Genomic DNA, 15,080 nt, shown 5'->3' on the forward strand with positions numbered 1-15,080 from the left:
GCTGATCTTGGGTCAAGGAGCTGAGGGTGAAGAGGAAAACAAGATAGGTCTTTTTACAAACCCAGGTTTCACACTCCAGAGTCAGGGTAAACTGATCAGGTGGGCAGGTAGGAAAAAGGAGGTGTTGGCTATTTCCTGAGATAGCCCAACTGGAGTAGAAAATCAGAATGCCTTCAGGAAAACCAAGGGGCTGGGATGGAGAATACTTCCACAAAGAGCCAAGCCCTTTACTGAGGACAAAAATGCATACATCATATCCAAGAAGCCAGAATAGCACAGGGTGACCCATGAAAACCTTCAGAGTGAGTCAGAACCCTGAGCTCACACACCCTTCTTTCACCTGGCTGGCTCTGTGCTATGGGCAGGGACAGGTTCAGAGTATCAAGACGGCTAATGCTATACCACTGCTCACTCCTGCTATTCTTGAGGTTGGTACACCTTCCAAAGAGTTGGGAGGAGGAACAGGAGGAAGCAAAAGCCAATGTCACCAAGAGAGGCTTGAACTTTGGAAGAGCGTCAGAACTCCAGCCAGGTCAAATCCAGCCCACAGGGAGTTCCTTCTCAGTGCTCTATGGAGATATGAGGAGGAAGGGAAATCCTCAGAAACTGGAAGTCCAGGCAGAACAGCCCCTCCACTAGAAATGAAGACCTAGATTAGAACCAGAGAGGTGAGCTGGGGAGCAGGGCAGGGCAGGGAAAGCAGGGGCAGCAGCCTATGTTTTCCTGTCTAGGGGGACCTAGAGGTCTTAGGGCTTATTGAAAGGCTTTTTGCAGAAAGCACTATGTAGTCTTAATAGATACATATTTTTATACATATATGCCTCTGGTTTTGCAAATGTGTATGGAAGCTGCAGTGTGAATATGTGATTCATATATTCCAAGCTTATGGTTTATTTCATCAATAAATGTATAGTAAGATTCACTTACTCTCATCTGGGGACATACATAAGAGTTTTGACTTCCAAAGGAGATTCTCACTCTTAAAAAGGTTGGAGACATTGGGCTATATCATTGATTGCATCCCCTTCTCATTGCCACTGCATGTACTTCAAAGCTGGGTTTGTGAATGCCTCCTTTATGACCAGAAAGCATGCTTGTTGTCCTCTGATGAACAGTGGATAAAATAAATCAAACAAATATGTCAAGTACTTCCTTTCAAACAACCCCCAATGTATTCTACTGAGTAATATCTTTTACATTCTCCTCTGGGGTGAATTTAGCCTCTTCTGTCTTGCCTGCCAGTTTCTTCCAATGTAGTGACTTGGGGACAGACTCTTTTGGAGGTAGTTGAACTTTGCTTTCTGAAACTTCCCATTACAAAATTTTAGGTAAATGTGATAATACAGGCCCTTGTTAACACACTGAGAAGCATGGCCCTCAGATTGCTAGTTATGAGCAGTTCAAGGTCAAAGGCACACTGCTAACTTTGCTTCATTTTCTTTACACTAAATAAATCAACCATCAGACAATATTTAGTTATATTTCTAACATAACTTGTCAATTTTTTTTCTTTGTATTTTTTTAAGTTTTTGATTTACAAAAATACACATTAAGCATTTAAAACGCAAGTATACAAAGATGAAGTGGCCTTATTAGCTCAAAGACAGAAGTGAAGAGATTTTTTAAATATTTAATATTTACGACTAGAAAGCATGCTTGTTGTCTTCTGATGAACAGTGGATAAAATAAATGATATTTAGGAGGAAATGTGTGCTGGCATGTAAAGGGCTACTTTAAAGTTATTTTTTTTTAACCTTGGAATACAGTCACAGTCCAAAAAAAATCTCTGTGTGAAACATTGATAAAATGATAATAACTGTCTCTCTCTCAAACTTCTTCCTTTCTCATCATCTCTGTCCTCATCCTCCTCACTCCCAAAGAACCAGCTGCCCTTTTTGTTTGGTTGGGAAATCTGTGTTCATAACACAGGTCAGTTCCTACTTGTAGCAGGCAGACCTTGTTTCCTTACAGTTGAGCCATCTGCCTCTGAGACCTGGGACAACTCACATCACCTCTCTAACTTCTCTTGAAAAGATGAGGGGTCTTTAGGACTCAGACACTTTAAAGATTATGCCCATGTTTTATGTTACTCAAAATCAAACAACTGAGCCCTAAGACTAATTTCAAGATACCCCAAAATTTCTAAGTTTCCCCAGGATGAATATTTTCTTTCTTTAAAGAAATATTAAATATGAAATTCTTTCAATACACATATGGATTTCTGCTTCATCTGGTTTTGGCAACCCAATCCCAAAAGGACAAGGTCCACAATATACTCTTTGAGCTTTGAAAATCTACAATTTGTTACTTACATTAGGAGAATACTACAGAGGTGAAGAAGTTGATTTTAACAATGATATAAAATAAAGCTAAATAAGAATAAATCATTTTGAGAGGCTGGGAGAAATGAATAGGACTGTTTCAAAAGTTAATGTGTACTACTACTTGTATAAACTGTGCATTGTGACTTTCAAAGAATACACTGTACAAAGGGGAGTAGGATCAATTTACAGTGGAGAAACCTGAGGAACACTACTTTAGCCAGGTGACCAATGTCAACATTGGTAGTCACAAATAATGATGAATTCTCAACATACCTTGGTATGATGTAATAACCTGGCATTTTACCTCCATAGTATTCTCCCCCAAAACCCACTTTTCCCAGTCTAATAATGAGAAAAGCATTAGATAACTCTCAGTAGAAGGGCATCCTCTTATCTCTGACAAAATCAATTACCAGTGCTCTCAAAACTGTCAAGGCAATCCAAACCAACAGAGTCCAGGAAACTCTCCAGGCCAAGTGGAGCCCAAGGAGACATGACAACTAAAAGTAATGTGTGTCCTGAATGGAACCTGGAGTGGATAAAGAAATTAGGTTAAAACTAAGAAATTTTGAATAAACTGTGGTCTTTTGTTAATGTGTCAATATTGGCTTATTTATTATAACAGCTGTATATCATTAATGTACATTAAAGATGATAATAATGGGAAAACTAGGTAAAGGGCTTATGGAAACTTTGCACTATCAAATTTTTTTTTAAATGTCAAACTGCCCCCCCCCAAGTAAAGTCTTTTTAAAATTTTTAAATCAATGAGCAATTAGCTAAAATAAGATAATGGTGGCCTGTTGGTGTTAAAAATTTGTATACAGCATCACTAAGCCCAGATGGGGAAGTATCAAGTAATGGGAAGGGATGCTTTTTCAACTGGGCCCAATGATTTTATCTGAATGTTCCTAGAATCCTCTATAATGCAAAGAGTAGATATTGTAGTGTATCTGAAATAACTTACTCTGCCTTCCCACGCCCAACTCATCTGTGAAAGCCCATAGCACCTGGTGCCTTCAACCTGGAATCTGTAAGGCAAAAGTTTTAAATTTCCCCATAGAATGAGTAAAAGTCACTTTATGGTTGTTCAGAGATTGGATCTTTGGCTGCATCACTCATACACTACAAAATAATGGTGGCCAATTTAGTAACCTCTCTGAAGTCCTATTTTCTCTTTTTGTTTAAAGAAAAGAAAATCGGCAACAACAAAACTTTGAAGGGTTGTGAGATGGAGAAAATGAAAATATAAAGTACTCAATTCAGTGCCTGGCACATAGAAGTTCTCAATAAACGATAGTTAATAATCAGCAGGGTTATCCATCGAAATCAAGATAATCTCCTTAGGTGAGAAGAAAATATGACTTACAGCTCTTTCCTCCAAATGTCCCTTCTCATTTTAACTGCACCAAGCATCTAGGAGGCTCTCTGCCAACAACAGGGTTGGTTTGTTATCTAAGTGAGTCTTGGTCATTAAGCAAAGTCAGAGTCTTTGTTAATGTTTTCATCATCACTGGCTGAGCAGAGAAAGCCCAAGCCACAGGGTACATCTCTGCCTGCCAATGCTCTGTATTCTCCAAACAAAAACGCAATAAAAAAACACGACAGTTAGTGTCAGACCCCGAGCCCAGGCCTGGGAGCGGGCGGGGAGGGCTCCTTTTTCTCCTTGTTCCGCAGCACCTGTCACGGAGACGGGGACGGCCAGGCCGGCGCGGTCTCGCTTCCTCCTGCCCCCGCCGCGCTCGGCGGGCGGCTCCAGACCGTCCGCTCCCAGCAACGCCGCGGCGCAGCCCGCTCGGGACTAGAAAGCGCCCATTGAGGGCTTGCAGCTGCCGGTCCCGCTTGCCCAAAAACTAAATAAAGCCTCAACTTCAGTTCCAGTGAAGAAGACACTACTGTGTTCTTCCCAAGCCCCAGTCACGGCTATAAAACATTAAAAGCAAACTGGCGATTGTTAAACACTGCATTTGTTTACACCCCGAATCTTGAATCACAATGGTGCGGCTCGGGGCTGCCAAGGCCCGGCCAAGCCCGGCTTTTTCCTGGACACTGGAGTCTGTTCTCTGACCCACCAGACAGAAGAAAAGTTGAGTAAATACCATATCGCTTTGCTTTTGATAGATGTTTGCTCACAGGGACTTCAATGGGAGTTTTCTCGAGGCGGGGTCGGAGGGCACGTACTTGCAGAAGCAAGATGCTCTATCACATTCGTGGGTGTTCTGAAGGCTCGAGGCTTTGCAAAGTATCCCCCAAGAGAAAACCCAGGCTATAGGAAATAAAATATACCCAGACGAATTAAAGGACAGCCGAGACCCTTTTAAAGAACTTCATGGAATAAAAAGTGGTGGTGGGGAATAGATGAATGGGGGTAGCAGCGTGGTTAACCGCTTAAGCGGACTGATGGTTACTTGGAACATAATCTCACTTGTTCTCTGTCTGCTCTTGTGAATTTAGAATATATTTCATTTTAAAATATTACAATAAAAGCCCCTTTGTTCTCTCCTTTTCCCAGTCTACAATATGTAAAAATCGTTTTTCTTTTAAAAGTCTTAATGTAGTCCCTTTTTCAATTTTTCAGGTTTTTTGTTTTTTTTAAATAATGTTACACGAGGGTTTCTTTAGAAAAAGTCCATGAGCATCGTGGTAAATTGAGAAAATGTAGAAAAGAAATATAATGAAAAAAGTAATTACAAGTTCTACATTTTTCAATTAGACTGCCATGGTCTTTATTTCATAGGTAAGAACCTTCAGAATCAAAACTAGTAAGAACCACAAAGATCGATGGGGAAAATGCACAGAAATGCAGATCTTAGAAATGCAAAGTAAACAAAGCCAGGGCAGCCAGATCCAAGGACAGCATTCAGCACTAATTGAACACCGGTTTCACACAGAGCTATGTACTGGCCATTGAAAGAGAAAGAGAAATAAATAAGACTCAGTCCTTGGTCCCATGGAGCTCACAGTCTAATGAGAAAAGAGTATATAAGCAAGTCATTTGAGTACAACTTTGGAATTATATGTACAGAGGAGTGAATGAAGGGCTGTGATAGCCCAGTAGAAGATACAAGGACTGAGAGAAAGAAGATTGGAAGGCCTTAGACAGGAGTAACCTTTTAGCCAAGATGAGAGGAATGAGACTTCATAAACATAGGAAAAATGGGGGGAAATAATGAAGTTTTCACAGTTAGGTTAGCAAGAAAAGCAACTGTGGTGTCTTTTTTATATGGGCTTGGGAACCAATATTATTAGATTCAGACTTGCCCATTTTTTCTGTAATAGAGGCATCATTCCCAAAAGGTTTTGCAAAGCATTAACTTTGATATTTTTCTGTATATTTCCAAAAGAATGGAGTCACTGTTCAAAAGAAACATACAGTGAATTTGTTATCTAGATAACATCTCATTTGTCTTTTCTTAAACATGAACTTTATATATCACCTGTAATTAGTGCAATTGTGAAAACAGGTGTTTCCCCCGCTTATTCCATTCATTGTTCCATCATAGTTCCAAACCCAAATGGATCTTGAGTGAGTTTTATGTTTATTTGCTAATGCTACCACCTACCATCCACACACACATTCACTTACTCATATAGTGAATTCCATTTGGATGGCAAAAGGCAAGTAACAGCCCAGACCAATGTGGCCAGGGTGAACACAAATTTCAAAGATTAACATTTTTTAAAAGTAAACTTAATAATTTTTAAAACTCGCATATTTGCAAAAATGACTTAATATTTTTAATTCTTAGTCTTTGTTTTTTTTTCTAAAACTAGTTTGTAGCCGCCCCCATCCTACACAGTGACTATTAAGGTAAGTCAGGACTGTAATTACAACTTTGCAAATAAAGAAACCAAAATGAAGAGGTAAGGTAGTTCCTTTCCCAGGGTAGGCCCTTAAATTGTCACTTGTTAAAACAGAGATATTTTCTGCAGCGACTAGAGCCTGTATCTTCAGACAAGAGTTTGACCCATGGAGTCCTATAGTTGTCATTCTTAGGTGGTGGGTCATTTTCCACCTCCGACTGAATTACAGCACTTGAATCTTGATGGTATTGAACATACCTAAGAATTTACAATGGGAGGACCATGTGCCACTTGGTTGAGCTGATGGGGTAGGGAGAAGGAGTCTATTCTTATCTTTCAGTATTTTCCCTCTGATCACCAGACCTGAATGTTTCACTGTGGTTAGAGTAAATAAAGGCTCAAGATGACTTTTTCTTTTTTTTTTCCAAACAAAAATAAAAAATTCAGTTATCCTGAAGAACACTGATAATGTGAAAGGACAACAGTAATTACTATTTATAAGGTCATCTATGGCTTATTTTTCTTAAATTGAATTTTATCAGAATACTCATGTTTCATGGCTATATTTCAAGTTTGAAGAAACCAAAACTCTACATTTCAAGGCTATAATTCAAGCAATATAAGACCTTTAATAATATTGCATGATTCTGTTTATGGAGATTTTAGGTCAATTGTATCATTGTCATCTTTATCTTAGTATGCATGTGCTATACCCACTGGGAAAAATTCATTATCTTACAAATGTTTCTATGGTAACTTTGATTCTGGATTATTTTAAGAATAATATCAGTGAAGGTATTATTCTAGTTACTATTGCTGCATAATAAATTACCCCAAAACTAGTTGCTTAAACTCAACATTTTATATTGTTGCCAGCCTTATGGGTCAGAAATTCAAGAAGGGCTTAGATTGGGCAAGTCTCTCTTGGGACCTCCCATGCAGTGGCAATCAGATGTTGGTGGTGGTTCCAGTCATGGGAGTCTCCACAGTGCTCTCTCACAGAGGTTGAGGTACCTTCCCAGAGTTCAGAGGGGCTATTAAGGAGAACATGCCAGTGTGGTGTCTCAGAGTAGTCAGACTCCCTACTTGGTAACTGGTTTCCTCTCCTCAGAGTGTCACAGAAAATAAGGCAGAAGCCTTTTCCAACCAGCCTCTAACATCATAGTCTCTACCACAACTCTTGGTTTGGACTGAGGTTGGCCCCATCTTGATGGGAGTGATACCAAAAAATTTGCAGACATATTTGAAAGATGCCGCATGTATATTTTTGTGCTTTTTTTTCTTTAAAAAATAACAACATAGCTTGTATTCTCTTAAACTATCAATATGGATCCTACTAAATTGTGAATTCATCCTGTGCTTCTAGAACCTAGAGCAGGGATCTGTGTCATAGCAAGTGCTACAAAACATTTATTTACCTGAACTCAACAGAAGGCTAAGGAACCAAGAACCCTTGTCATCCATGTGAGAAAGAAGGGACTTTGAGACAGACAGACAAATTTTTACTTTTGGTAAGTTGGAAGATGTTTTAGTGAGCTTTTTTTTTTTTTTTTTTTTTTTTGCTGCTGCAACAGAAAGACCTGACCAGAACAACTGTAGAGAAATAAAAGTTTATTTAGGGGCTCACATTTTCAGACGTCTCAATCCATAGATAGCAGGCTGTATTCCCAGGACTCATCATGAGGCAAGTCATCATGGGGAAAGAGTATAGCAGGAAGAACCAGCTCACATGATGATAAGGAAGGAGAGAGAGAGAGAGAGAGAGAGAGAGACTCCACTTGCCAGATACAAATATATACCCCAAAGCCACACCCCAATGCCCCATCTCTTCCAACCTGCACCCTACCTGCCTCCAGTTACCACTCAGTTAATCCCATCAGGGATCAATTCACTGATTAGGTTAAGACTATAACCCAATCATTTTTCCTTCAAACATTTTTGCAAATTGTCTCATATGTGAGATGAATTTTGTTAAGAAGTATATTATTTTTAAAGTGACTACCCAGTTGATTAGCACCAGGAAATAAATCACATATTTCATAACTTCCTTTAGCAGAAGAAGGTTCTTGCTTTAGCCTTTCAGGAGTGTATTCAAAGCTGTTTCAATTTAGTAAATTCAGTATTTATTGGGAAAGGCAAATGATAGAACTAGTTAGTGTCTGAGAATTGTTCTTCAACTCATTTCTGAGGCCATTAAATGTGGCCTTAATTCAACTCATTGAGATGAGGTTTGTGTGGCTGGCTGATAGGGAGCATTGGGTTCATGTTAATTCCCCTTCTTTTGCCTACAGCATTGTACAGGAAATGATTCATTTTCACAATGTTCAGTATTTCTCTAAAATACTCTTGAGTCTTCATTAGTGGGGGAAAAACTCATTAACATTTGGCCTCTTGAACTTGTTTAGGCAGAACAAGCTTCTAAGTTGCTTGTATTTATTATAGTCCTCCAGAGAAACAGAACCAATAGAATATGTGTATGTATGTATGTGTGTGTGTGCGCGCGCGCGCGCATGCGTGTATGTGTGTGTGTGTGTGTGTGTGTGTGTGTATAAAGAGATTTATCTTAAGGAATTAACTTATATGATTATGGAAGCTGACGAATCCCTAAATATGCAGTCAGTGAGATGAAGAATCAAGAGGGCCAATGTGTAGTTCCAGTCTAAGTCCAAAGGGCTGAGTCCCAGGTGTAAAAACTAGGCTGAATGCCAACAGGCTGGAGACACAGAAAGAGCCAATGTTTGAGTTAGAGTCTACAATAAGAAAAAAGGGTGGGGGTGCACATTCTGCCTCTAGGCAATCAGATAAGAACCAATTCCCTTTTATTGTAAACCGGCCTTTTTGATCTATGTAGTCTTTCAGCTGATTTGATGAAGACAATCCACATTACAGAGGAGGGAAGTCTGCTTTACTAAGTGGACTTAAACAAATGTTAATCTCATCCAAAAGCACCTCCACAGATATACTAAGAATATTTGACCAAACACCTGGGCATTCTGTGGGTCTAGTCAAGTTGGTACATCAAATCAACCATCATATTCCTTTTCCATTAAACACTAATCAAATTTAAATTTCAGGTGGATTTTGTGTGGTTGTAACAGAAATTATTTTCTGGGTAAACCTATTTTTTGAAGAATGCGTAATGTAGCCGATGCTCTTCATGTTTTACTGTATGCTCAGAGTATTTCATTTTATGACTGTGAATAAATAGGATGCCCTCTTGATCCCTGTCCCTGGCAATATGATAACCTTGATAATGGGAAACCAGGAGAAGGAGGATGTCCTAATGATCACTTATGACCATCGCCAGAAGGAATGCTTGTGCAAGTACTCTGTCTTTGCTCTGGAAGATGACAGGCTTGCCCTCAGAGATATTATAGAGCATAGAAATTAAAACAGAGCTTCACAAGCATTCTCAGACTCAATGACATCAATCGGAAGGCAAATCATCTGTATAGTTATAATTTATCTAAAATTCAGGAATTGAATATTCTTCACTTTGGTCTTACTCAGAAACCCATAGCCATTTCTTATTGGATGGTAGAAAGTTTGGCTTGCCCAGTGGAGAGACTGTGTGTGCAGTGATAAAGTGTGCAGCTGCCAAGGAACTGCTGCAGATCTACCAACACTGGAGCCCAAATGGGGAACCTGATAGAACAAAAAAATAAAATACAATATTTAATAACAATAGTGCAGGAAGGATCATTGGGCTTGTTTACATAGTATTCATTATATTTTAAATTATCATACTACAGAGACCATATAATCTTATGTATAGACTGTTAGGGAAATTCTGTTATTATTTCCATACTGCAGTTTGGAAGCAGAAGCATAAGGAACTTGTCCTCAGGTCATTTAGGAAGTTAAGTGGCAGACCTTCCTACAGAGATTTGAAACTAAGAAGTCTGGCTCCATGTCTTACCATCATACTAACGGCACCTTTCTCAGTTGGGTGAGTCCTCTCTTGGTTACCCAAACAAATCCACAGTCTGCCCCAGTGACCCTATGAGGTGCCACCTTGCACTGCCAAGTCCCAGAAGATTGCTAGGCAAAGGTTCCTCTTTCTGCCTTAAGGCCACACCCCTTGGGCAGAGAAGTGTGGGGGATGAAGTGAAAGGCCAACTGTGGTGGATCAAAGACCTGTTCTCCAGCCCTTTCACCTGTTCTGAGCTCTTTCATACCTCACTCCTCCCACCATCCAACCCATGGACCTTCCCTTAGAGCTCTGCACTATATATTCCATTGAAGACTTGGTATTCCCTTGGACATATTTATTATCAAAGTAATTTTGGTAACAAAAATCTTGATGCTGAATTTTAATGCTGCAGCCAGTGAGGCTACCCTTCCTCTCACTTGGTCACTGAGACGGTTCCTTTCTTCTGACTGTAGGCTAGGGGAGTAGAAATACAGTGGTGAGCAAAACAAATACAGCCCCTACCCTCAAACAGCTTATAGTCTGGTGGGGAAAACAAACATGATTCAAATACTTACACACACACATAGGTGACACTAGATGACGACAGGTACTACAGAGGAAGGATGCACCATGCAACAGCCATAGGGGAAGGAAAACAGTCAGGGGCAGCAAGGGAAGCTTCCCTGACTAGTGTGCTGGCTCAGGTCAGGAGAAGATGGAGCTTGTGCCACAGGAAGGGGCCTGGAGGCAGGAGGAAGGAGTGGGGGGATTTTGAGGAAGTGAGAGCAGGCCAGTGTGGCTGGAGAACCGGGTGTGGTATACAATGAGGGAAGACAAGCAAGCAAGGGCAAGACTGTCTGAGCTAATGTTCAGGACTCTGGCTTACAGTCATAGAGCAGTTCTTTTTCACAGCACATCAGAATCACCTGCAGAGCATTTTAAAATAATGAAAAAAAAAAAAGGATTCCACTTCATAACCATAAACTCTAAATATCTGACAGTGAGACCCAGACATAGGGTTTTTTGTTTGTTTGTTTGTTTGTTTGTTTAAGATGTCAGGTGATTTTACCATAAAGTCATGGGTGAAGCACTTTGGACTCAGGAACAGGAGATCACCAAAATGTTTAAAAGAATGTGCATACTATGTGTGTTTTGAGAAGGATGGATGCCACTGTCAGATTTACACCTCTAAAGCATAATTTCAGAAAGGAGGTAAATTTAGTGACCATTAAATGTGCAAGTTGGGGTCAGGGTAGCACCAATGAAGATGAAAAAATATGAATATATATATTTAAGAGATTTCCAGTTGCTTAAATCACTGAGACTGGAGGTAGTATGAAAAGATGGACTTAATGTAGGGAAAAGAGTAAACAACTATTAGGCTTCTGCTTTGACAATAGGTGGATCGTTGTGCCACTTATTGAGATAGGTACAGGGACAAAAATCAAAGATGTTTAGTGTGGGGAATGGGACTTCCATTGTGGCACATGTATTGTGCTTTCATTTCATCATTACTTTACTTCTCTTTTCTTTAATCACCAATATATCATTTGCCAATCATTGCTACTAATTATTCATTGGGACAAACCACAACAATAACAACAGCCACAGCAACAATGACAAAGAACTATTGACCTAACTGAGTCTTGGACTCAGTTGGGTGAGTGAATGTCCTACATGGAAGCTCAGACTTCTTAAGTACAAGTCATCACCCTGCTTCATCAGCCCTCAATTGTAAGTCAAAGGTGCTTATTAAAAAGTAGAGAAACTTTCCATAAACCATATTTTCCTAGCAAAACTGTTTCTGTTTCATCTTGTCCTTAAAATTATTCATGCTGTGTATTTAAGATATCTAGTGCCAAGTAACAAGATCCCATCCCAATAAGCTTAAACAAAAATATCTGTTTATTTTAAGGATATAAAGGTTTCAAATACAATATAGTACAAGAATAAATCTGCAGCTAGGGTTCAGGAAAAATCAGCACCATGAATTTATGATTTCACATTTCTCTTTCCTCGGTTCTTCCTTTCTGCATGCTTGCTTTGTTCTTCTTTCTCTCTCTTCACCAATATGCTTATGTCATTTTTCTAAGGAAAACATGGGGACAAACAGTTCCTGAGATTTAAGTACTCGAGCTCAGACGTCCTGATTCCATCAGTGCAAGATCCGAGCTTCCATGGAGGACATTCACTCACTCAACTGGGCCAGCTGTCCTCCGTGGACCAATCAACTTTGTATTACAAATATTACAATCATCCCACATTGATTCATATACCCTGATAAACTGTGGCCAAAATGGATGTTCCCACCGAAGCTCAAGGGGATTATTTTAGATCTGGGAGTGCAAGTCCTGGAAATAAAGGAGCCAGCCAAACAGTGCAAGTTTGCCATTACATTCTGCTATAATTAGGATTTTAAATGTCCCCAAAAGATCGATGAAGTAAAGCCTTGCTCTCCATGGTGGTTGTTTCAGTCAGGTTTTTAATGCTGCTGTGACCAAAAGACCCGACCAGAAAAAAATGTAAAGGAGGAAACATTTATTTGGGGGCTCATGCTTTCAGAGGTCTCAGTCAATAGATAGAAGACACCATTTCTCCAGGCTATGTAAGAGGGAAGTAGCTCTTATAATGATCAGACAAGAGAGAGTGAGTGACTCCACTTGCCAGACACAAAATATGTACTCCAAAGTCACACTCCCAATGACCTACCTCTTCCAGACACACCCTACCCACCTTCAGTTACTGCTCAGTTAATCCTGTCAGGTGATTAATTCACTGATTGGGTTAAGGCTTTCACAACCCAATCATTTGTCCTCTAAACATTCTTGTATCTTCTCACACATTAGACAACACTTTCCCTTTATAAGCTGATTACATGAGGTATTTGTTATGCTGACACAAAGCTAACACACATCCCAATCGAGTAAATTAAGGTATAGAAGCCACAAAGACTTAAATGAAGATCATTTCAAGAATGCTGCTAATTCTACAAAATATTTCATCTCTTTAAACTAGTATTTTGTTTTTGCTATTATTATTGCAACTACAGTTTTCAAAATTTCTGAAATTTCATATTGAATAGGGATGAATGCTAATAGATTTGCATTTGTACATGACTTGGACTGTGAGGTTGGAACTGATTCAACAGAGCAATGCACTAATTCTGAAATTGTGCTTATTTTAAATATCATTTGCATTTCTGTAGATGGAAAATTATATAACCAACTCTAGTTCTTTTGATTCTCAATTGATTCACACTAAGACTCCTCAAAGCCCTAAGAGAAATAGCAGGAGTTGAAATTTCAAATGCATTTTGGAAAATATGTACTTTGTTCTCTTCAAAATCAGGGAGAACATGTTCAATGACAAGTCATAAAGATGCTGGTTTTGATACTGTATTCCTTTGAAGCTCTAAGATAAAATGAGGACTGTACTGGTGATAAAAATGATCATAAATAAAGATGTCTTATAAGTTTTTTAAGGGGTGGGCATTGAGAAAAGACCAAAAAATAATCAGGCCAACATTCCCTTCTGACTGCTCAGGCATGGCCTCTCTGCAGGAAAGGGAGACTGTACTGCAAGTGCTGATGACCTGTGGACTTTCCCTCAAGGAATTCAAACTCCAGTTAGGACTGAACACATATATGGCTAATAAAATTTATAAAACAATCTATTCTTAAGTGCCCGGTACAAAAGCTACATTAGTATAGAGAGAAGTTAGGAGCTGAAAGTTCCGGTAGTGTTGCAGGTCCCTGCCAGGCTGATCTTGACAAATCTGTGAAGTGGATACAGTTTGTCTTGGGTGCCCTTGTATACTCCTATCAGCATAGACTGTGTGTTCTACGTTTGGTCTTTCTGTATTTCTCTTTAACTTCACCCTCCATCTGCTGGATGGTACCTATCATTCATTTCAGTCTTTGCTCTTAACTCATTTTCAACAAATCCTTCCTAAGGTGCTCATTGCAACTTGAAACTGAACCAGAACAAATCTCTGAGGTGAGGATGTGGGTTCTGGTCTGGGCTCTGTTCCTATGTTACTCAGTGTAACTCAGTGTAATTTTCTTCAACCTGACCTTATCTCATTTTTTAACTTTTCCTCATCTTTAAATAAAATGGGGTAGAATTAGGTAGGGTAACTATCTTCCAGATAGTAAATTGTCAATACATACATACATATGTATATAATACATACATACATACAATACATATAATCTGAGAGCAGATGTGTTTATATTTTAAAAAGTGGAAGAGGGACAGTTTCCATTATTCCCAGTGTAATTAACAGCAAGAGTCAGCAAACATTTTTCTGTAAAGAGTCAGACAGAAAATATTTTATGTGTCGTGGGTCATATGGTCTCCATTGCAACTACTGTAATTAATTCTGCCATGGTAGCATCAAATCAGCCAGACAACTTTAAAAATTATTTTAAAAAGCAGGCAGTGGGCCAGAGTTGGCCTGCAGGACATAGTTTGTAGACTCCTGGATTAGAGTGTGTTTTCTGGAGCCAAGTTGCTTGAGCTCAATGCTCAGTTCTTTTCCTTATCTATAAAATGAAAAATGGTACTATACCTACCTCATAGTGCATTTTTGGAGACTGAATGAAATAATATGTGTAAAACACTGCTCTGTTTATGAACTTTCTCCTTGTGAGCATGGACACACTCAAACCTTCTTACTAGACAAAATCTTATCAACTCACCCTGCCTCAGAATAATGGCACTAGTGGTCACTTGCATGCTACCACTTTGACTCTAAGACAAATGGTCTTGTAGCCTTCTGTAAGGTGGTCTGTTGGGAAGCCAAGAATCTTCTGAACACCCTTCAAAGAAAAACTGTGGTGAAGTTACCTCATGTGAGAAAGGAGGATTACTAAGTTACTAGTTTTTAGTATTTTGTAATACTAGGTTCTTGGTGTTACAGATTAGCAAGGGAATGATGGGAAATCTGGATGTAGTTTTAATGGAGTCCAACACAGCTTTGTGTAACAGAAGTGGTGGTAGAGGTGGGAGTGAGGGTGTGGGAACATCTATAATTGCAG

This window comes from Marmota monax, unplaced genomic scaffold, assembly GCF_021218885.2.
Source record: "Marmota monax isolate L192 unplaced genomic scaffold, Marmota_monax_Labrador192_F-V1.1 WCK01_AAM20220418_F8-fsc00130, whole genome shotgun sequence".
Lineage (NCBI taxonomy): Eukaryota > Metazoa > Chordata > Mammalia > Rodentia > Sciuridae > Marmota > Marmota monax.